The following is a 23816-nucleotide window of genomic DNA, read 5'->3' on the forward strand; positions in this document are numbered from 1 at the left end:
TCATCCTATTTTAATACGCCTGCTTCACTTACACACATGATTTAGATATAGTTAACTTATTTATCCATATTTTATTTTTTTATAAACAAAAAAATAATTAAATAAAAAAACAAGAGCATGTTAAGGATGTTCTGAGTCTAAGTCCTTCATACATAAAGCTGCTGAAAGTCATCCAAAAACAAAAAAACATAGATATCATACCCATTAAACCTTACCTTGCATTCCCTAACCCTATTTACAATACATTGTTAATAATTAATTAATCCTTATTTGGTTTATATTAATTAATTTTTTTTGGTAGTCTCAAATCCAAACTCAAACTTGATCATTTCTCTCTTTCCCACACACAAAAGAGTAAAGCACTAATTTTCAAATTAAGTAATGTTCTTTTTATAATTATTTTTTCCATCTATTGATGTGGGCTACATAATTAGAGGTTACCCTGGCCTCTGCTTTAAATTTTGTATTCTTTCGTAAAGGCAAAGTGCAATCAAAGTTTATATTAGTGCAAAAATAAATACTAATTAATACTGTATTAAGACATGTGTTTAATTCACGAACGGATATTTGAGTTCGAGTGTCACAATTAAACTTGGATTTAGTCATTTAAATATATTACACATAGATGTGGGAGACACTTAAGACTCAAAAAAATCCACATGGCCTAATATGTTTTTTATATATCTATACATTGATGTCGGACTCATTAAGAACTAAAAGTACTCTTAGATAATAATTCTATAATCATTTGAGCTTTTCTAGTTTATCATCTAATCACTTTGGTTTAGATAATCTAATATAAAATTATTTGAATTGAATTGATTTGATTTCTTATTTAGTATTGTTTTGTTTACTTTTAAATAAAATGTTAAATAAATAACAAGATATGTAATAGAAAAATCAAATCTCATATCAATTAATATTTCTTTTATCGATAAAAAATAAATAAAATAAAATAAAAATAAAATGTTTTAAAAATATTTTAACCCTTATCCAAGATATTAATGTAATTAACATACTTAGTAAATTTAAGTATTTTTAATTAATTTTTTTATTTATTAAATATTTAAAAAATTTATTATTTCTGGTTGTATTTCTGTCATTTAATTTTTTCACCATAATATAATTGTTATATTATCCTATCATTTTACTTATTTATTTATATATATTAAAAAATATATAATTTTATAATTAATATAAAATGATATTTTCATTAATATAAAACAAAATAAATATTTTAAATATATTAGACATAATAATTATAACATTTTTTTTATTATCTAACATATTTTCAATAAAAATGTCAGAATAAAATAATAATCATAATATGTTGATAAATGTCATAGTAAGATAGTAATCATAACAATTTCAATAAAATACTATCATTATTTTTATAAATAAATAATTTTGAATAAAAAAACAAAATAATTGATTTGATGATAGGAAAAAAGTAATCATTTATTAAAATATGAAAATATTAGCCAATTTAAAATTTTTTATATAACTAAAATCACAATATTATTTTTTATATAAAAATAGTAACACATAAATTCTCAATATTTTGTGAGAGAAACGCACATGGAAGACAACTATATATAACTAAAGGTATATATATAACATTCTGACAACATAGAATATAGAAATGAATAATAAATCAGAAGTAGTGTGAACACAAACAAAATGACAGCGCATTAAAGAAAGGTAAAAGTGTAAAACGATTAAGGGGCAAAAATGTAAAAGTGTAAAAATTCTGAAAATCAAAATAAAGATGCCGAGAGAAGAAACGCTGTATCTTCCACAAACACACGAAGAGAAAAGCTTGATTGGCGTTGATGGAGATTGAAAAGCTGCAATCGGAGAAGAAGAGTGAAAGAGGCATGTACCAGGTACCAACAACTGAACTCAACATTTTTATTATTATGAAAAAAAGACAACAATTTACAACTCAAAACCTATTTCTATAGGTTTCGGAAAAATCCAAAACAAAGAGATACTGGTGATAACCGGTATGTCAACAGAAACCCACCCACCCAAAACTTAAGAAAGCCAATCTTCATAAATACGCAGTCATTGATGTTAGGACAAGAATCCAAGGTTTTTTTTTTTCCTTCATTCCTTCTTGCATTGTAAAATTTTAAAATCTTTTAAATTCAACCATTCAAAATAGTAATTTAAAGTTTAGTATTATTATAAATTATATTCTTTTGAAATGTTACACAGTCCATTTTCAGAAGGAAATGGATGCTAAATTGTACACAATCCATTTATTATCTTCTCTATCCTCATAAATATGAGTTTGGAAGATCAGATCTGTTGGTATATGCATTATAGTTTAAGTTTTCAGTGTGTTGATATATTAAAAATTATACTTTGAGAATCTGGAGTTGTAACGTGATAGTTTTAAAAAATATATATGATACAAAAAAAATTATAATTAAATAATGTGAAAAATTATTAAAATAATAATATTGATAATTGTATGGTTGATGTAGAAAAAAAGAATTTTCGATATATCATAGTCGTTTATATATAATATGATTTAAGATGGCGGCAGAGGAGAATAGAGAATTGTGATTTGGATGGTTCGGATTAGTTTAATAGAAGGATAAGAATAATGGTGTTCATTTAACTATTTTTTTTTATAAAAGATTGAAAATATCCATGAAATACTTTTCTTTAATTTAATTATTTTTTGACGATAAAAAAAGTCTACACTTTGAATAAATAATTTATATAATTTAAAACAGTATTTTTTTAAATATGAGAAAATCCATAAACTATTTTTAAAACATTTAATATGAAAAATGTAATTATCAATTTATGATGTAAGAATCCGTTTTCTTCCAATATGAAAGTTTGTGTTTTAAGTTTTGAAGAATAAATTGAATTTGTCTGAATAAAAATGACAATGCGGAATGAGCTATGTAGAACGGACTCACGGACTCACTAATTTTGATTATTTCAAATTTCAAATTATATAATCCAATTTCTTTTTTTAAATTATGGGATAAAATATAAACCATAAAGGTGTTTGTTTGTAAGACAAAATTTGTTTTATAAACAACAAATTATATAAGGCATGAGTGTTTAATCAGGAAGACAATATAATCACTTATGTTTTACCTAATAAGTGAAATCTTCATCAAATGATAAGCACACAATCTTAAAACTTACATTGCACGTAACAAAAATATTTTTCAAGCTGATTATATGTTGCAACAAAAATATGAGAGTTGTTTTATTTTAATAAACATCCCAACACAAGCATATGTCAAGTCAGTCTAGCTATCTACTACATGCACTCTTCACTTTTACTCTAGTTTGAGTAAAAATTTCCATGACCTAGGACTAATAAGTACTATCATCTACCAGAATGTTGCTTGAAGAGGATATTAACATTTAACTTTTCATGTAGCACTAGTAATGCATCTTTACGATGCTATGAGATGTGATACCTGAATTTGAAGCTCTCAAATATCATAAAAGGATTTACAACGACTATTTCTTTCTAAGCCACATATAAAGCTAGATTTAAAAAAAAAAGGAAAATAAGAATGAACTTGAAGCGTTGAAATGTTGATAAAATCTAAGCTCAAAACCAAACCTTGTGGTTATTTAGATAATCCTGTTTTACAAATCCTATTTATTCAACCGAAAGTGCTTGTTGTCCGAAAAATACTATGGGTTGTTTAGCTGGGAGTGGTTGCTTTTCACAAATACTTAGGTTATTAACTAGGTGTTTCTAAGTTCCAAATAGTATTTGGTTAATTTTAACCAAGAGTGGTTGAGTTTCAAATATACTCATGTTATAACTTGCAACGATAATCTATGTAATTAAACTTAATCAATTGATTGAGAATTGAATGCATAGTAAGTTATCAGATAAATTAGTATAAAATTCTCAACATAACCTTTTGTTTTGAAGGCTTCAAAAGTAAACCAAATAAAAAAAAGAAAATTTCTCTTAAAAAATAAAATAAAATTTTAGATATTTTGACGGAATCAAGATTATAGTTTATAAAACCAATTCATCCAGGTATCAGATGAAGCAAAGACTAAAATATGTTTTTATTTGTGTTATATAGAATTTTTTATTTGTATAAAACTCTAATGAATTGTTAGTCGCATCTAGTTTTCAAAATAAAACTATGTTTTTTCCTAATGTAGTATATGATCAACCTATGTCAATCGAGAGACAACATGTCATACGGGAAGCATTGTATGTATTTTTTCTTTCAAATTAACAAGGCAAACAAATTTGAATTGAAATCAAAATGTAAAACCAACTAAAAGGTAAAGCAGATGACAAATAGTCTAACAAATTGTCTAACAACACTCATAATGTAAATACTAAAATGCAAATGACAAAATAGTAAAAACATGAAAGTAATGTAAACTAAAGATAAAAAGTAAAATGTTGTTGTCAAACTCGTCGAACTTTGGAGCTTGATTATTCTCCTTGAGACTTGTGTCTTTTTATAGGTTTTTTTGCACTAAGGATTTTGGAAAAATATTCTAATTTGGATTTTGTTAATAGTTTCTTAGTTTCCAACTTTTCAAAATTCTTAGATCTTGTTTCTAGTTTTATCACAATTTTGTTTCTTTATAGAAGATTTGTTTCCAATTCTTTTTTTGATATATTGTAGATTTCATTCTCTTATTCTTCTTCTCAAATTTCTTTTTTCGTTCTGATTCAAAGAAGTATCTTGAGATAAATGCACACCATTAATAGTTAAGGCAAAAATAAACCTAATTAGATAAATCTCAATTAAAACAGTGTATTTCTTCATGATTACAATCCAAGAATATATCATTAAAGCTATTAAGTGTGAATAAAATTGTTCAATATTGTCCTATTCAAAATACACTTTTTGGGTCTTTAACAATTCTAACATGTCCAACTTAATTTTAAAAGAGACAAATACAATAATTTTCTACAATTCATAAACTTTATTGTATAAGTTTCTATTATAATAATCAAAACAAGGAACAAATTCTATATATAATTAGGAATATTTAGATTATATATGTATTATTGAAAATATTTTTATTAATTTCCTATCAAATCTTCATATAGTGTGAAATTGTCTTTAAATGAATTTCAACTAAAGGTTTTTTTTTTAATGATGATGATCTCCTATCATATAATTCATAATGATGTAATATATAGATTTATGTCCTATATTTTAGAGATTATACATGTTGAAGTATCCTGTCCATGTAGTATTCGATATCCATATCGATATTTGTGCTACATAAGTAATAATACAATTTTGGTTACTATCCCAAGCTTTCTTTTGTACTTTGTGACAACTTCTCTCATGGTGGATTCCATATATAGAAGTTGTTAGTTTATGTTACGTTAGAATTGAGTCCTTTAAACTTTGGAAGGGTGGGGAACTTCTAGTCTAATGGAAATTGAAGAGTTAAAGGTACTTGAAGTTGAGGGTTTTGTCTCTTGTGTATATTATGATATGTTTATTTTAGGTATAATTACCTTATTTATTCCTATATTTAAAGCCAATATTCAATTTAGTACAATGGTTTTAAAAAAAATCAATTTGGTCCTTATGTTTTTTAAAATGTATACAAATTGGTCCTTTCTGTTAAGTCGCATCTTACGGCGTCAAAGGTTGCTTATGTGCCAGACAGAGGTGGCATTGAGAGATATAATGTGTCAAGGGGCGGTGTACCCTAGGCCTTAACACCGCATCGTCGCCGACATCAAGATCGGTTTCTTCAGTGGTGACGACGGCGACGGGGAGCCGTTCGACGACAGTTTGGGGACGCTGGCACACTCATTCCACTGCCACTGCAGCCACAATCGCAACCTTTAATTCCTCCATTTCTTCTTCCGCTTCTTCTTCTCCTTCATCCACCGCCTCTTCCACCTCTGCTTTCAATGCTGATGAAACCAATACAAATTTTAACAACCAAGAAACTATGGATGAATTTCCACCAATAAAAAGAGGGGGAAAATTCTTGAAAATTTAGGCCTGGCAATAATGGCTTTCCATTGGAGTAAATATCATCAAATCCTAATATTACAAGTTTAACGAGGGCAACGTTTTCCAATAAAAATTGTAAATATTCAATATACCACTTCCATAAGATAGACATAATTGCTTAAAGTGAAATGGTTGATATTGTTGATTCAGATGTCTCAATTTTGAACCTTTGATGGTTAAATTACCATACACTCAACACCTACCAAGAATATATAGGGAGGGGAAATGTTCTTTGACAGTGACACCAACATACCTCCATTTCAATGACCATTGACCTCGGTTCCTAGAAACTTGAGAAATTGGGAGGAGGATGAGGTGGGAGAGGTGATGGGTGAAGGTGGCGAAGCGACGGGGTGTTGAAGGGGCGGTGGTCGGGCGGCGGGGAGGAGATATTGGAGAGGGAGAAGCATATGTGTTAGAATGTATGGCGTTAAACGAGAGCGGGGGGGGGGGGGGGGGGGGGTTGAATTGTTTAAAGGGGGTTTTCAAAAACTTTTTCAGGTAGAATGAAATTCTTTGCAAGAAACTAGATTAAGAATTCAGTTAGCCAAGAAACAAAGCACAATTCAACAATGCACCAGAAAAACAATCGGTTGTTTATACCAGTAAAAAGAGATGCACAAACAGTTTATATTGGTTCGCTCTTAAACCAAGAGCTACATCCAGTCCCTAGAATCCACTAGGTAATCCACTAAGCAATCAATTACAGATTACACACAAAACCTCCAAAGAAGTGACCTTGATCCCCTTAAGAAACACACTTCCTTTGGCTCAACACACACCAATAATGTTGATCTTGACAACCTCAAGAGCACACAACCCTTCTTGGCTTTACAACACCAGAATTTACAAAGTATTCAGAACGAATTACACTTCTTACAGAATGAACTGAAATCAATACAGATGTAATCCTATTCCACTCTCTCTTGAGAAAACCAAAGTTGAATAGTGAAATATCAAATCTTGAAAGCAATTTCTGAAAAACTCAAATATGTTTTTCTCTTTTCTTGTTTGTTATAAAACATTAACAAACTATTTATAGCTTTCAAATATTGGTCAAAGAATTTAAAACAGGAGCGCATTCAGTTTGAAAAACATTTAAAGCACACTCAACTAACAAAACTGACTTTGTTAGGATTTTCAAACAAACAATCGATTGATTGCACGAAACAATCAATTGTTTTGGTTTGGCAGCAAGTCAACCAACCAAAACAGTTTTCAACCTTTTCAAAAACACCTAAGAGTAAAATAATCGATTGTTTTGACAAAATAACAGGTTGTTTTTCACTTAGTTTGAAAAACACTTTAAACTTAAAAGATTTGAAAACACTTTAGCTTTAGATTCAACAAAGAGTGGATTACACAGATAAACTACCCAGATCCTACTCTAAAACACAGCAGCAACTTCAAGCAACTTCAGCCTTCCATCAAACACTAGGATTTAGATTCTTCAAAGCTTTTGATCACACTTGATTCAACAGGATGGACTGGAGAGAGCGCGACGAGGGCAGGGAATAGTTGATGGACATTGTACAATGGTGTCGTGCATGTGGAAGGAGAAATGGAACCGTCTATCAACAGTGGAGCAGGCGCGGCTGATGGCGAGGTAGGGAGTGAGGATGGTAGGGATAACACAAATTGACCGGACAGTGGTGGAGGTTGCAGTGGTAGCGCGACCGCACGAGTATTGGGGAGAGACATCGTGTGTGTTCGTGAGCTTGAAGACAGGGTTGAAAGAGAAAGAGAAACCCATCTCTCTCTGCCACATAAGCAACACTTGACGTAGTAAGCTGGAACTTAATGGAAAATACCGATTTGGATACATTTTGAAAAACATAGGGACCAAATTGATTTTTTTAAAACCCACTATACTAAATTGGATATTGACCCTAAATGTAGGGACGAATAAGGTAATTATACCTTTATTTTAATTATTCTTTAAAATTGATAGATTGATATTTATGTGTAGTTTTTGTAGTTTTAGACATAGAAAAAGAAGAAGGTGGTCTAAATTCAAATTCACATCATAAGGAACCTACAATTATGATTTTCATGTATCGTACATTCAATTATAATAGAGGTGGGTACTTACCATGATCCATGAGAGTCCCTATGTGAATAACCTTGGGTCCGCGCCCCGCCTCCGATTCATAGAATAAGTAAAATAACATTAAAAGTAGTGGTATTTCACTTTCGCTGTTTCCAGCTCCCACTTATCCTACACCTCTCAAGTCATTTCACAAAGTCGGACTAGAGTCAAGCTCAACAGGATCTTCTTTCCTCGTTGATTCCGCCAAGCCCGTTCCCTTGGCTATGGTTTCGCTACATAGTAGACATGGACAGTGGGAATCTCGTTAATCCATTAATGTGTTTCTTCAGTTATATTTTCTCAATATTCTTTACAATTTTTTTCTTGTCACATTCCTTTTCGATGACCAATAATGAACAACCTTCTTCGTAGAGATAGAACCCTATTTTCTTAATGTTTCCCAATTTTCATCGGATTAAGTTTTCATCATTTTTCAAAAGATATATATACAATGGGCCATTTTATATTATTAAATCATATTTAGGCCCAAAGCCCAAAATCTCTATCACATGAATTACATTATCTAATTAATTTATGTAATTTTCTAACATGCTCTCACTTGACTCATGCGATGCTATAATACTTCATAATTCAATAATTACATAAATCATAATATGCATTAAAAGACCAATCATAAATTGGTTCCATCATTAATCATAATTAGAGATAAAAAAATAATAAGGGTCACGGTTGTTATATGTCATTTAATCAACAATCCTTTCATGTACTATTATATTATCCTTCTCCTTAATATGAATTTACAATGAGAAATTCATAATGGGTTAAAAAATAATGTTATTTTCATCAACAATAATATAATTTATTCACATCATAATTTACATACATATACATAAAGTAGAAAACATAAATTTCATAAACTTATATATCAATTAGCTCAGGGTGTCAAATAAGCATTAATAACAACATTCAACATTCACTAATAGACATAATGTCCATATTTTCAATATGATCTATAAATGTTTTGGGCGACAACTCTTTTGTTAAATGGTTAACAATCATAAGATCAATGGTAATATATTCTATTGACATTCTATGTTTCCAAAGTTCTTCCATAATGACAAAATATTTTAATTTTATATGCTTAACACCTTTGGAATACTTGACGTTTTTAGGAAAAAAATACTACAAAATTATCATAACAAATTCTCAGTAGGTTAACAATACTGACAACTAGTCCAAGTCCTGAAATAAAATTCTACAACCAATTTTCCTAAACGATAGCCTCAAAGCATGCCATAGATTTAATCTTCGTGGTGGATGCAACAATGACAGACTACTTTGCAATTTTTCCATGAAATTGCTCATTCGGCTAAAAGATACAAATAAAAAATGTAGACTTTCTTGTATCCATACAACTAGAAAAATCTAAATTTGTATATCTAATGACCTCAAGATGATCAAATCTACTATAAGTAAGCATGTGATTCTTTGTTGCTTGGAAGTGTCTTAAAACTTTCTTTGCAGCTTTCCAATGATCAAATTTTAGATTACTCTGGTATCTACCAACCATACCAACTGCAAAGTTAATATCTGGCCTTGTACATATTTAAGCAAATATCAAACTCTCAATAACAAATGCATAAGGGATATTCTCCATTTGTTTTCGTTTCAAATAATTGTTTGGACATTGCATGAGAATAAATTTGTCCCCTTTATATATTGGAATGGGAGATACTGAACATTTATTCATTCTGAATCTCTCTAAAACTTTATTAATACGTGCTTTCTTAGACAAGCCTAACAGTCCTTGTGATCTATCACGAAATATTTCTATTCCTATGATACAGTACGCCTTACCCACATCTTTCATTTCAAAGTTGTTAAAGAGAAATTTCTTAGTTTCACTTAATAGACCAAGATCATTAGTTGCAAACAAGATTTCATCAATATATAGAATAAAAAAATATAAACTTGCTTCCACTGACCTTCAAATATATGCACTAATCAACAATGTTTTCCTTAAATCCAAAGGACATAATAATATCATTGAACTTAAGATACCATGCCTGGAAGCTTGTTTAAGTCCGTATATTGATTTCTTAAGTTTATACACCATGTTCGTTTCCTTCTTCAATTGACCCGACTGGTTGGACCATAAAAACATCTTGTTCTATATTTCCATTCAAAAAGGCGATTTTAACATCCATCTGATGCAACTCAAGATCATAATAAGCTACTAATACCATGATAATTATAAAAGAATATTTCTTAGAAACAGGCGAACATATTTCCTTATAGTTTATGCCATCCTTTTGAGTAAAACATTTGGCAACAAGTCGATCCTTGTAACGTTCGATATGTTAGAATATATGACTTTAAACTAGAGGGGGGGTGAATTGTTTAAAGAGAGTTTTCGCAATCTATTGAGCCTTGAATGAAAATACTTCACAAATACCTTGATTAAGAAATCAGTTTTTCAAAACACAAAGCCAAAAGCACAACACTGGGAAAACAATCGGTTGTTTATACCAGTAAACAAATATCAAAGCTGAATTCTAAAGAGTTAGGGATAGAGAAAATGTACACAAATGTTTATACTGGTTCACTCCAAACCCAGAGCTACATCCAGTCTTCTCAGAAACCCTGAGGAAATCCACTAAGCAATCACACCTTGATCACTTACACAACAACCAAGAGAATGACCTTGAACACCTCAAGAAACACACTTTCCTTGGCCAACACACCAACACCAAGATTGCTGATCTTGATCCCCTCAAGAACACACAACCAATCTTAGCAAACACAGAAACGAAACTTGTTTCACAGAGTACAAGGATTAGACTTGTTACAGAAGTTAATCTGAAATCAATACAAGCAGAATCGTATTCCACAAACTTTGATCAATCACAAACTCTTAGCAATCTCAGCTCTTTGAAAAACTCAAAAACTCTTGGCAAAAACTTGTCAAAAGATTAATTCTCAAATTTGTTTTTCTGAATATATTCAAAGATGTAGTTTTTTTTATCAAATCTTAACAAACTCTTAAATTGCATTAAAAGATTGGTCAAAGCATTTAATGACTGGAGCGTAAGCAGTTAAATCATTTAAAGCTCAGTCAACGATAAAACAATTTTTCTGTTATGGTCCCAAAACAAACAATCGGTTGTTTCTTCGAATCAATCGGTTGTTTTGGTTCTTAACAGTTCAACCATTTGAAAAACAGTTTTCAATCTTTTTCTCAAAACACCTAAGTATAAACAATCGGTTGTTTCAACAAAACAATCTGTTGTTTTAACTTAGTTTGAAAACATTTTACTTTCACAAAGATTGAGAATGCCTATGCTTTAGATTTAATCAAAGGGTGGATTACAACACTCAAACTACCCCATAACTAAACTAAACCAGCACAGCAACACCAAGCACAGCCAAGGCTTCAACATCCTTCAAAGGGTTTGGATTCTTCAAAGCTTGAACACCACTTGGTTCAACAATCTCCCCCTATTTGATGAAGACAAATCTCTGGTGCTTGTGTTTGATCTGATTGAATCTGAAGCAGTACCTGCAAAAAAAAAACATTTATACTGTCCAAAGCTTCTTACAGCAGCAGGTTAGTTTATTACACATTCAAAGCATAAAACATGATAAACAATCGGTTGTTTACACGAAACAATCGGTTGTTTCTATCAGCAGCAGCAGAAAACACTTTTATATCAGAGATTTATACAGTATCAGATAAAGATATACAAGAACCAATTAATTCTCCCCCTATTTGTGTTCACAAATAGACTTTAGCATGTATTAAAACAGATTTAGGAGAGATTATTAAGGTCAAGAATACTTAACTCATTTCTTAAGAAGAAAAACCTCTCTTTTGGTAAAGGTTTTGTGAAGATGTCAGCTAACTGCAGTTTGGTCTCCACAAACTTCACTTCATAGTTCCCATTGTTTACATGATCTCTGATGAAATGATGCCTTATCTCAATATGTTTGGTCTTTGAGTGCTAAATCTGATTTTTGGTAAGATTGATGGAACTTGTGTTATCACACATCAAAGGAACCTTGCTGATTTGTAATCCAAAGTCTGCAAGTTGTTATTTGAGCCACAAAATTTGTGCACAGCAGCTACCAACAACTATATATTCAGCCTCAGCAGTAAAGAGAGCAACACATGCTTGCTTCTTGCTATGTCATGAGATTAGGCTTGAGCCAAGAAGGTGGCAAGTGCCACTTGTGCTCTTTCTATCTAGCTTGCAACCTGTAAAGTCAGAATCTGAATAACCAATTAAATGAATTGGAGAGTGAGAAGGATACCATAATCCAACAGATGATGTTCCTTTGAGATATTTCAGAATTCTTTTTGCAGCTTTGAAGTGTGACTCTTTAGGATTTGCTTGATATCTTGCACATAGATGCACTGCAAACATGATGTCCGGCCTACTAGCTGTTAGATAAAGCAAAGATCCAATCAATCCTCTGTATTTTGTTTGATCTACACTCTTTCCAATAGCATCAGCATCCATGTAACAGCTTGATGGCATTGGAGCGCTGCTTCTTTGCAACTCTCCATTTCAAATTTCTTGAGAATCTCCTTGCAATACTTTGATTGACTTAAGAAGATCCCATTCTTTGTTTGCTTAACCTGCAATCCAAGAAAGAAAGACATTTCTCCCATCATAGACATTTCAAACTCACCTTTCATTGCAGCCACAAATTCTTCACACAAACTATCTTGTGTAGCACCAAAGATGATATCATCAACATAGATTTGCACAAGAATTATTTCTGCATTTGACTTTTTGATGAAGAGAGTCTTGTCTACCATTCCCCTTTCATATCCATGAGATAGCAGGAAGTTGCTAAGCCTCTCATACCACTGCCTTGGAGCTTGCTTCAGTCCATACAAAGCTTTCTTCAACTTGAAGACATGGTTGGGATACTTATGATCTTCAAAGCCCGGTGGTTGATCTACATAGACTTCCTCATTGATGTAGCCATTCAAGAAGACACTCTTGACATCCATTTGGAAGAGCTTGAAACCACTCATACAAGCAAAATCCAGCAGCAGCCTCACAGCCTCCAATCTAGCAACAGGAGCAAAAGTTTCACCATAGTCTATACCCTCCTCTTGATTGTAGCCCTTGGCAACTAGCCTTGCTTTGTTTCTTGTGATCACACCATCTTCATCTAGCTTGTTCCTGAAAACCCATTTTGAACCAATAATATTCATTTCATTAGTGTTAGGGACAAGAAACCATACCTCATTCCTGGCAAACTGATTCAACTCTTCATGCATAGCTTCAACCCACTTCTCATCCTTGAGAGCTTCCTCAATTGATTTTGGTTCAATTTTAGAGACAAAAGTTGTGTGTCTGCAGAAGTTTGAGATGGAGCTACGTGTGGAAACACCTTCCTTTATCTGCCCTATGATGTTATCCACTGACAGATCTCTAGGAATCCTCCACTCCTTGGGCAGCTCACTCTGTTGCAGAATTTCAATCGGTTGTTTCTGCGAATCAACCAGTTGTTTTTCTGCACAGATTTCCAGCTTCTCCAAACTGATGCTCTGTTCGTCTTCTTCAGCATTGGTCTTTGTGATTTGATTGACTCTGCGATCTACCTCATCAAAGACAACGTGAACTGATACTTCTACAGTCATCAACCTCTTGTTGTAGACTCTATATGCATGACTTGTGAGTGAATACCCTATGAAGATACCAAGGTCCGCTTTCTCATCAAACTTTCCCAAGTTTTCCTTTCCATTGTTGAGAACGAAACAGCTGCAGCCAAAGACTTTGAGATGACTGATGTTAGGCTTCCTTCCATTGAAGAGTTCATATGGAGTTTTCTTCAAAATAGGCCTTATAAGCACCCTATTCATCACATAACATGAGGTGCTCACTGCATCTGCCCAAAAGTACTTAGGAAGTGATGATCCACTAAGCATTGTCCTTGCTAGCTCTTCAAGAGACATGTTCTTCCCCTCTACCACTCCATTCTGCTGTGGTGTTCTTGGAGCAAAGAAATTATGCAGAATTCCCAATTTCTCACAAAATTTGCTAAAATTCTCATTCTGAAATTCTCCTCCATGATCACTCCTAATAGAACCTATGTTGTAGTTCTTTGTATTTTGTAGCCTTCTTGCTAGCTTTTTGAATGCAGAAAAGGCATCACTCTTTGATTCCAAGAAAAGAGTCCAAGTGTACCTAGAAAAGTCATCAACAATAACAAGAGCATAATAATTTCCACCAAGACTCATAGTTTTTGAGGGTCCAAAGAGATCCATGTGAAGAAGTTCAAGGGGTCTCAAAGATGAAACAACATTTTTAATTTTGAAAGGACTTTTCACTTGTTTCCCTTTTTTTTGGCATGCTTCACAAATGTGATCCCTCTCAAACTTGAGTTTTGGCAGCCCAATCAGAAGATCCTTTGAAATTAGCTTGTTCAAATGATTCATGTGAATATGAGAAATTCTTCTATGCCAAAGCCAAGATTCATCTTGCTTGGATAGTAGACATCTAATTGAACATGGTGAAGAGATATCTAGAAGATAAACATTATTAACTCTCTTACCTACCAACATTACCTCTTTGGTGTTGGGTAGACAGATTTCACATGTGTTTGACTTGAACATCACTTGATATCCCCTGTCACATAGTTGGCTAATGCTCAGCAGATTATGCTTTAGGCCTTCTACATAAAGCACATCATGGATTACCAAGATGTCTTTGTCTCCTATGGATCCTCTCCCAAGAATCCTTCCTTTGTTGTTGTCTCCATAGGTGACATGACCCTCTTGCTTAAAGGAGATACACAGGAACTTTGTTTTGTCCCCTGTCATGTGCTTGGAGCATCCACTATCCAAGTACCATAGTTGCTTGCTCTCCTCCAAGATTTCCTACAAAAGAGATTTTCAAGTACAAAGATTTGGTCCCCTTATGAATGTGGGTCCACTTGGTTTACACTCATCAATCAAAGCTTTATTACTCTTAGGAATCCACTTCATAAGACCTTTAGGAACAACAAATTTTTTGATTTTACAGAACCTCACAGAATGGCCTCTTTTCATGCAATAGAAGCATGTAACAATCGGTTGTTTCGATGGTCCAATCGATTGTTTTTCTGGCATTTTTGAAAATGATTTTGAAAATCTATCTTGTTTGTTTTGTGGATTAAAACCCAATCCAGCTTTTCCAAAAACACAGTTTTGAGATGCTAGAACACTCTCAAAGTTGGATTGGCCTTTAGAAAGCTTATCCACAGTTTTAACAAGATAGTGAACCTTCTTTTCAAGATTTTCACAATTTTCACAAACTAGAGTATCACACTTGCACGAGGAGTTTTTGTAAATGATTTCAAGATGTTCACAATCTGTTTTTGAATTTTCTAATTCCTCTTCCAGTGTCTTTACTCTGTTTTCAAACCAGCTGTTCTTTTCTTTTAACCGATTGTTCAAGAGAGCCAATCGATTGGCTTCATCATGTGTTTCTTGAAAGGCTTGAAGCAATTGACCATAATTTTCAGAGTTTGAGGAGTTTGATGAACTTACACTACTTGAGTCATCCTCCTTTCTGGCCATGAAGCAGAGGTTGAGGCTTTTCTTATTTTGCCTTCTTTTCCTTCTTGCTTGATTATTTGTCATTGCCTACTTTGGTTCATTGTGACCATGAGCAGCCTTGAGAGTGTCCCACATATCCTTAGCAGTTTTGCATTTTGATATCCTGAAAAACTCATCAGTATCTAATGCAGAGGCTATTATGTTTTGAGCAGCACAATCAAGCTTGGCCAACTTACATTCATCATTGGTCCATTGAGACCAAGGTTTTGTAATGAAAGAACCATTCTTTTTAAACTTTGGAATGTAAGAACCATTCTCAATTGAATCCCAAATTCCTTGATCAATAGATTCCATAAAGATTTTCATTCTTGCTTCCCAATATTTGTAATTCAATCCACATAATAAAGGTGGTTTGTAGATTGAGGCACCTTCCTCAAAAGATAGTTTTCCAGCCATAGAAAAAGATTTTTGGATCAACTTGAATAACTTTCAAGAACTTAGCTCTTGATGCCAATTGTTAGAATGGAAGGCTTTAAACTAGAGGGGGTGTGAATTGTTTAAAGAGAGTTTTCGCAATCTATTGAGCCTTGAATGAAAATACTTCACAAATACCTTGATTAAGAAATCAGTTTTTCAAAACACAAAGCCAAAAGCACAACACTGGGAAAACAATCGGTTGTTTCGCAGAAACAATCGGTTGTTTATACCAGTAAACAAATATCAAAGCTAAATTCTAAAGAATTAGGGATAGAGAAAATGTACACAGATGTTTATACTGGTTCACTCCAAACCCAGAGCTACATCCAGTCTTCTCAGAAATCCTGAGGAAATCCACTAAGCAATCACACCTTGATCACTTACACAACAACCAAGAGAATGACCTTGAACACCTCAAGAAACACACTCTCTTTGGCCAACACACCAACACCAAGATTGCTGATCTTGATCCCCTCAAGAACACACAACCAATCTTAGCAAACACAGAAACGAAACTTGTTTCACAAAGTACAAGGATTACACTTGTTACAGAAGATAATCTGAACTCAATACAAGCAGAATCCTTTTCCACAAACTTTGATCAATCACAAACTCTTAGCAATCTCAGCTCTTTGAAAAACTCAAAAACTCTTAGCAAAAACTTGTAAAAAGATTAATTCTCAAATTTTTTTTTTCTGAATATATTCAAAGATGTAGTTTTTTTATCAAATCTTAACAAACTTTTAAATTGCATTAAAAGATTGGTCAAAACATTTAATGACTAGAGCGTAAGCAGTTAAATCATTTAAAGCTCAGTCAAAGATAAAACAGTTTTTCTGTTATGGTCCCAAAACAAACAATCGGTTGTTTCCTCGAATCAATCAGTTGTTTTGGTTCTTAACAGTTCAACCATTTGAAAAACAGTTTTCAATCTTTTTCTCAAAACACCTAAGTATAAACAATCGGTTGTTTCGACAAAACAATCGTTTGTTTTAATTTAGTTTGAGAACATTTTACTTTCACAAAGATTGAGAATGCCTATGCTTTATATTTAATCAAAGGGTGGATTACAACACTCAAACTACCCCAGAACTAAACTAAACCAGCACAGCAACACCAAGCACAACCAAGGCTTCAACATCCTTCAAAGGGTTTGGATTCTTCAAAGCTTGAACACCACTTAGTTCAACACGATATTGCCATGAGAGTTACATTTACTCTTAAAGACCTATTTATACCCAACTCTATTACATCCTTCTTGCAATTCCATAAGGTCCTACACATAATTTCGTGTCATTGATTTAAGTTCATCTTTCGTAGCATATAATCTCTTATTAGAATTATCAACATTGATTGCTTCTGAAAATGAAACTGGATCATTATCAATGTCTAAGTCATTTTCTAACTCTTGTAGATAAATCACTTAAATCATTTAAAATAGTAGATTTCCTTTCTCTTTGAGATATTCTTAATAATATTTCTTGTGGTTGTTCTACTACAAATTCATTTTTAATCTCGAGATCATTAATTTGTTCTTCTTCTTCACCATTATGTGATTCAACGTGAGGAAAACAAATTCTTGAAGTAGGGGTACTAGTTAAAGGAACTTGTACTCGAACTTCCTTAATCTTCACATTTCATGAAGTTTCACTCCCACTGGTTTCACTATTCTAAATGAACCAGACATTTCTAGTTTCAACAATTCTTGTACTATGGGTAGGACGGTAAATTATATACCCTTTTGACTTTGTTGGATAATCAATGAAATATCCACTAATTATTCTCGCATCTAGTTTCTTTTCTTGCAGATTTTATATTCTAATTCTTTCTTCACAATCCCAAACATACAAGTGCCTCAAATTGGGTTTCCAACCTGTCTATAATTCAAAAGGTGTCTTTTGAACTGCCTTAATAGGAACTCTGTTCAACAAATACGTGACAATTTTTAAAGCATACATCCATAATGATATAGGCAAAGATGAATTACTTAACATGCTCCTAAACATATCCATCAAGGTTTGATTATGCCTTTTTGACACACCATTTTGTTATGGTGTACCTAACATTGTGGCTTGAGCACAAATACCATGTTTCGCAAGGAACTTAGCAAATGGTCCAAGGTGTTGTTCACTTTCATCATATTTTCCATAATATCCACCACCTTTATCTGAACTAATGATGACTTTCTACGACAAGTGCACCGCGTTGTCAGAAGTAATAATTTATCCCGAAGGACGGATATCTATCCCACAAGGAACAGTGAATTATCAACTACAATACTCGCTAATATAAAACAAAACAATAAAAAGTGTGTTGAAAGTGATTGTATTGGCGATGATCAATAAGAAAACAGACAAATAATTAGTTGTTTCAAGTTGAAAAAATAGGGATTAGGTTTCATTTGTCTTACTTTTATGTATTTTGATTAGCATGTTAACATTATGTTCTTTGATTGAAATTGATGTCCGTATAAAAGTCATTTATATCGACTCCTCGCATATAAAATTCTTAAGAATATTCCCTAAATATCGATCCCTCACATATTTATAAGAACAACTTAGAATCAAGCTCAGACGTTAATAGCAATTAACATTTCAAGTCTATTCCTAGCACTCAAATATGTTAAGTATTATTGTTTAGGTCAACACCCTAAAAACACTTTTCAGTTAGATTTAAGATTCTCAAACATGTCACAAATATTTAGAAGCAAAACAACAATACCACTAATCAATCAATAACAGAATATTATATCATAATTAAATATCACCTCAATATATAAGAGTTTGAACAAATTACTCCCAATCCCAAAGGGTAAACTTAGCCACACATACTTTTAGCTTCTTCCATTCTCCCAATTGGTTACAATTCACTCAATGGTATTTTCCTCTCAATCTAGCACACTAGGTTTGTGCATCTAGCCCTCTATTTAAGCTAATTTGCTAGGGTTAGGTGACTTCCTACGATGCGCTTTGGGCTTGTTCATAAAAATATAAAATTAGTCCAATTAATCTGACGCATTATCGCTGTTGAGTTGGACTTTTTTCTCTCTTTTGTGTGTTTTGGACCTACCAGCTTTCTCCTTTTAGCATATATCATTTTTCTTTAGTCTAAATCTCTATTCTTCCCTAGAAACCTACAATTAACACCAAATTTGGGAATAAAATGTTCTTATTCAATTAAAGTCATAAAAAATATAAAAATGTATAAATTCATAAATTAGGGATTATTTTATATGTAAATTAGCAATTAATACTAATAAGTTTCTATATTTTAATATGAAATATTACTGAAATTAGGCACTTATCAACTAACAATTTTCACTTTTCTGTTTAATTGTCTTTTCACTTGTTTTATATAAATTTCCAAGGCATTCACTGCTTGAAATTTTTCTCATGCAATAAATAAACATAACGATAACATGAAAAATCATTAAAAGATGTGATAAAATACCTTTCTTTAATGAAAGAAATTACATGAAAAAGTCCACGTATATTAGTGTGTATAATTTCAAGAATCTAAGTGCTTATTGTGGCTTCTTTCTTTGTGTGTTTTGTTTGTTTGTCTTTAGTACAATCCACACATACATTCATATTAATAAAATCTAAATTCTGAAGTATTTCATTCTTTACTAATCTTTGCATCCTTTCTTTTGAAATGTGTCCCAAACATTTATGCCACAAGTAAACAAAACAATCACTCACTAAACTATGTTTAAAGCTAACATTATGATGCAATGTCATAAGAGTTTCAACATATAAATTATCAATATTCAATTTATATAAACCATCATAAAGTGTACTACATTCAATCATACAAGTATGCTTATACAAACTGAAAAAGCCATTCTCAAACAGAAAAGAATATCCAACAACATTAAGTTTAGACAAGGAAACTAAATTTCTAGAAATACTAGGTACATAAAAAGTTTCAAACAAGTTTGAATGAAATCTAGTGTTAAAGATTAAACAATAAGTCACGATAGTGATGACTTTCTTTCGGCAAGTTTATCGAGTCAAAAGTAATAAATTGTCCCTAAGGACGAATATCGAACCCACAAGGAACAATCCTTTTAAAATCACAAGGTATAGTGTTCACTAAATATCAAAAGATGTGCAAAAGTTTGATTGAAAAGGTATTGGTATCATAAATTTGTGTTAGAAGTTAAATGAAAGCAAAGTAAATGAATAAGATAATTCAATTGAGAAAATTGGGACTAGGATTAATCCTTCTCACTCGTCTATATTTTTGATGAATAAAAACATATAACATTTTAGGTTGATTGACATTGATGTACATATAAAAATCATTCATATCAATTTTTAGCATATAAAATTATTAAGAGTGTTTAATAAGTATTGATTCCTCACATATTTATAAAAACATTATTATCATTACGAATAGTTGTTATAAAGCAATTAACGTTTCAAATTTATTCATAGCGTTCAAATATGTTAAGCATTATCATTTAAGTCAGACACTAATAAGTATTTTTCAGTTAGATCTAAGGATCAACATTATGAATAAAGATTCAAGCTTTAAGAATAAAATGATAATATCAATATAAATCAAGAAAAAAATATTATAAATAAATATCACCTCAATACATCAGAGTTTGAACAAATTACTCCCAATCTCAAAGGGAAGACTTAGTCACTCATATTGGTTTACAAGCATTGAAAGCAAGAAAAGAAGATCTAAAATGTTTTGTCTTAACGGCTGCCTCCTTTAGGGTTTCCTACCACATAGAAAAATTTTCTCCCTGTCTTTACGTCTTCATTTAACTTAATTGGGCTTGAGCTAAGTGTCATCTTTATTCTTAATATGAATATGCTTCATCTCTACTTAAATTCCTAAAAATAACACAAAATTGTGAATAAATAATTCTATTAATCTCATAACTCTAAAATATATTATTAAATTCTAATTTTTCAAATTAGGTTTGAGTCATAGCTTAATCAAAAATTAAAATGAGTAAATGTATAACTTTTTGCATGGAATTTCACTAAATAACGGCACTTATTAGACAACTTCCACTGGAACTTTCACTCTATTCCCCATGAAGACAAAATTCTCATTTGAATTTATGGTTCAATTTGAAAGGAGTCCCTACATCATATTAGAAACATGAGTTGTACATCCAAAATCATTCCACCAAGTATTATGTGGAACTTTAGTTAAGTTTGAATCAAAACATATATAAGCATTATGCTCACTTTTCTTTTCGAACCAAGTTTAATGTTTAGGGTAGTCCTTCTGAAAATGTCCAAATTTCCTTCATAAATGACATTTGTCATTTTCTTCTGGATTTTAGTAGAGGACTCATTAATCTCTGATGGTCCTCTAGCCTTTCCATGTTTCTTATGAACTTTCTTTCCAACTCCCTGATTATTCACATGATGAATGGAGTGATTTCTTGATTCTTAAGTTTGATCTCTTCTTGCACTAACATGTGCAATTCATGCACATTTCATTTTTCTTTCATGGTATTATAGTTCATTTGGAAAGGCCATACTCAGATGGTAATGATTTCAAGATGAACTGCACAAGAAAATTCTCATTCACTGTCATTCCAAGATACTTAAGTCTTACTGCAACATTTGTTATCTCAATAACATGTTCATGTATAGTACAAGAACCATCAAACTCCATGGTGGTTAATGTACTCATTAATGTCCCGACAAAAGACTTATCAGCAGTTGGGGAGCACTCTTCCACAAATCTCAAATTCTTTTGCACTTTCAGTTTTGGGAAGAGTAGACTTAATGTTACTTTGTTATGCTCATTTGCATAAACATTAGGTTAGGCCTATTTGACTTTTCCTAAGCCCTATAATGGATTTTTTCTTCATTGTTGCTAGCATCAATAATAATAGTAGGTTTATCAACTTGAAAAGTCAAATGAAGATCCAATACACCTAACTGAACTTGGACTTGTTCACTCCAATCAGAAAAATTTAATTCATTAAAAACTGAAACAAACATAGCAAGCAGATATAAAGATACAGGGATCGATACTACAATTAGCATATGCTTAACATTAATACTTATAATCATAAATTAAACATACAATACAAATTCAGATAACAAACAAACATTTTATACATACTAGTGTTCTCTTTCTCCTTTGGGTGATACATTAATACACAAAACATAATGATACTAATAATATTAACATTCTTTAAGAAGATATATGCATAACTAAATATTTATTATCTTTTGATATATAAATAAAACTAATAACATACTCACTACCAACTTCCATATCCATTAATTATAAGAACAATTAATTAACCTTTAGTTAGTCCATAAATACCTTATAATAATGAATTTCAATTAAACCATAAACCAATAATTTATCATTCAACATTCATTATATAAATAATTAAAATAAAATTCATCATTATATAAATAAATAAAAATAAAAATTTGATCATTTTAACAATTACCAATCTACCATAAAATCAATTCCAAGAGAGAAAAAAAGCGTCATCACTTTTCATTCAATTATTTGACATACCATATATTTAACTATAATAAAGATAATCAATTACTTTCATCCATCTATATAAGTTTTTATGTAAATAATTTTTAATCTTCTTTTGTCGGTCTATCTTTCACAATTTTTTTCTTGTCACACTTTTTTTTACTATAATAATCTTATCTTTTCTTTTTTTTTTCAATTTTGTACAAAGACAAAATTCTATGTTTTTAATTTTCATCATATTATATTTTTATCAGTTTTCAAAATATATATATAACCTCCTTAATTTATTAATGAACTTTTTTATATTATTAATTATATAATCATATTTAAGTTTAAAATAAAAAATTCAATTATTTAATTAATTTATATAATTTTATAATAGGTAAAAGAAGAGTAGAAAGACTAGGAACATATCTTAATATTTTTAAAGAAGAGCATGATGGATTTTCCTAATGGAGGGGAGATAAGTATGCAGGACGTGGAGAATAACTACATCAGAGGAGAAAACAATGATGAAGAAAACAGAATTGAAAGCTCAGAAGAACGCAGTGATGAAGTTCAGGCACATGGTTGGAGTTTGCTGCCAAAAAGAACATACGATGCAATAAAACAAAATAAGGCTGAGTCATGGAGAGAAATAGATTATCAGAGTTTACAGCAAGAGAGCCCTAAGGGGAACACGGTGCTGCATGTAGCAGCTCTATGGAAATGATAGGTGTGTGGAAAGAATAGTTGAAATTGGTGGAGCAGAGCTTTTGACAGCAAAAAATAGAAATGGTGACACCCCTCTGCATGTTGCTGCAAGAGCTGGCCACATCTATACTCTTCACAAGTTGTTGTCTGCAGTTCTTCGTAATCCAAATTCTGAACAAGCCAAAGAGGCAATCCTAGTAACCAACAACCAAGGAAATACTTTGTTTCATGAAGCCTTCTTGAATGGTCACAAAGATGTAATGGAGATTCTAGATTCTTCACCAGGCTTCAGGGAATTGGTTGAGAAAACTGTGTTTACTTTTACAAACAAAGAAGGCAAATCAGTTTTGCACTTAGCATTTGAGAAAGGCTACGAGGACATTGTTGATGATGTGTTGACCAGAACAATTCCTGGTATGGAAGGTACATAGTTGCCACAACCTTTTAAACTTCCTCCTATTATTTTTGCTAATGCTCTATTTTCCTTAGTATGGAGGAACATATATTAATAATAAGTCAAGATAACAACATCTACCACTACTTTGGAATT

At 31.7% G+C, this 23816-nt stretch overlaps 1 pseudogene across 1 annotated transcript; it reads left to right on the forward strand.

The window, feature by feature from the left end:
- Positions 1-1791: 1791 nt before the first annotated feature.
- On the forward strand, positions 1792-23816 carry LOC137834967 (uncharacterized; annotated as a pseudogene). Its single transcript, XR_016520816.1, has 2 exons — positions 1792-1886; positions 22956-23816. The product of XR_016520816.1 is annotated as an uncharacterized LOC137834967 (transcript).

Source organism: Phaseolus vulgaris, chromosome 5, assembly GCF_051622355.1.
Source record: "Phaseolus vulgaris cultivar YP4 chromosome 5, ASM5162235v1, whole genome shotgun sequence".
Lineage (NCBI taxonomy): Eukaryota > Viridiplantae > Streptophyta > Magnoliopsida > Fabales > Fabaceae > Phaseolus > Phaseolus vulgaris.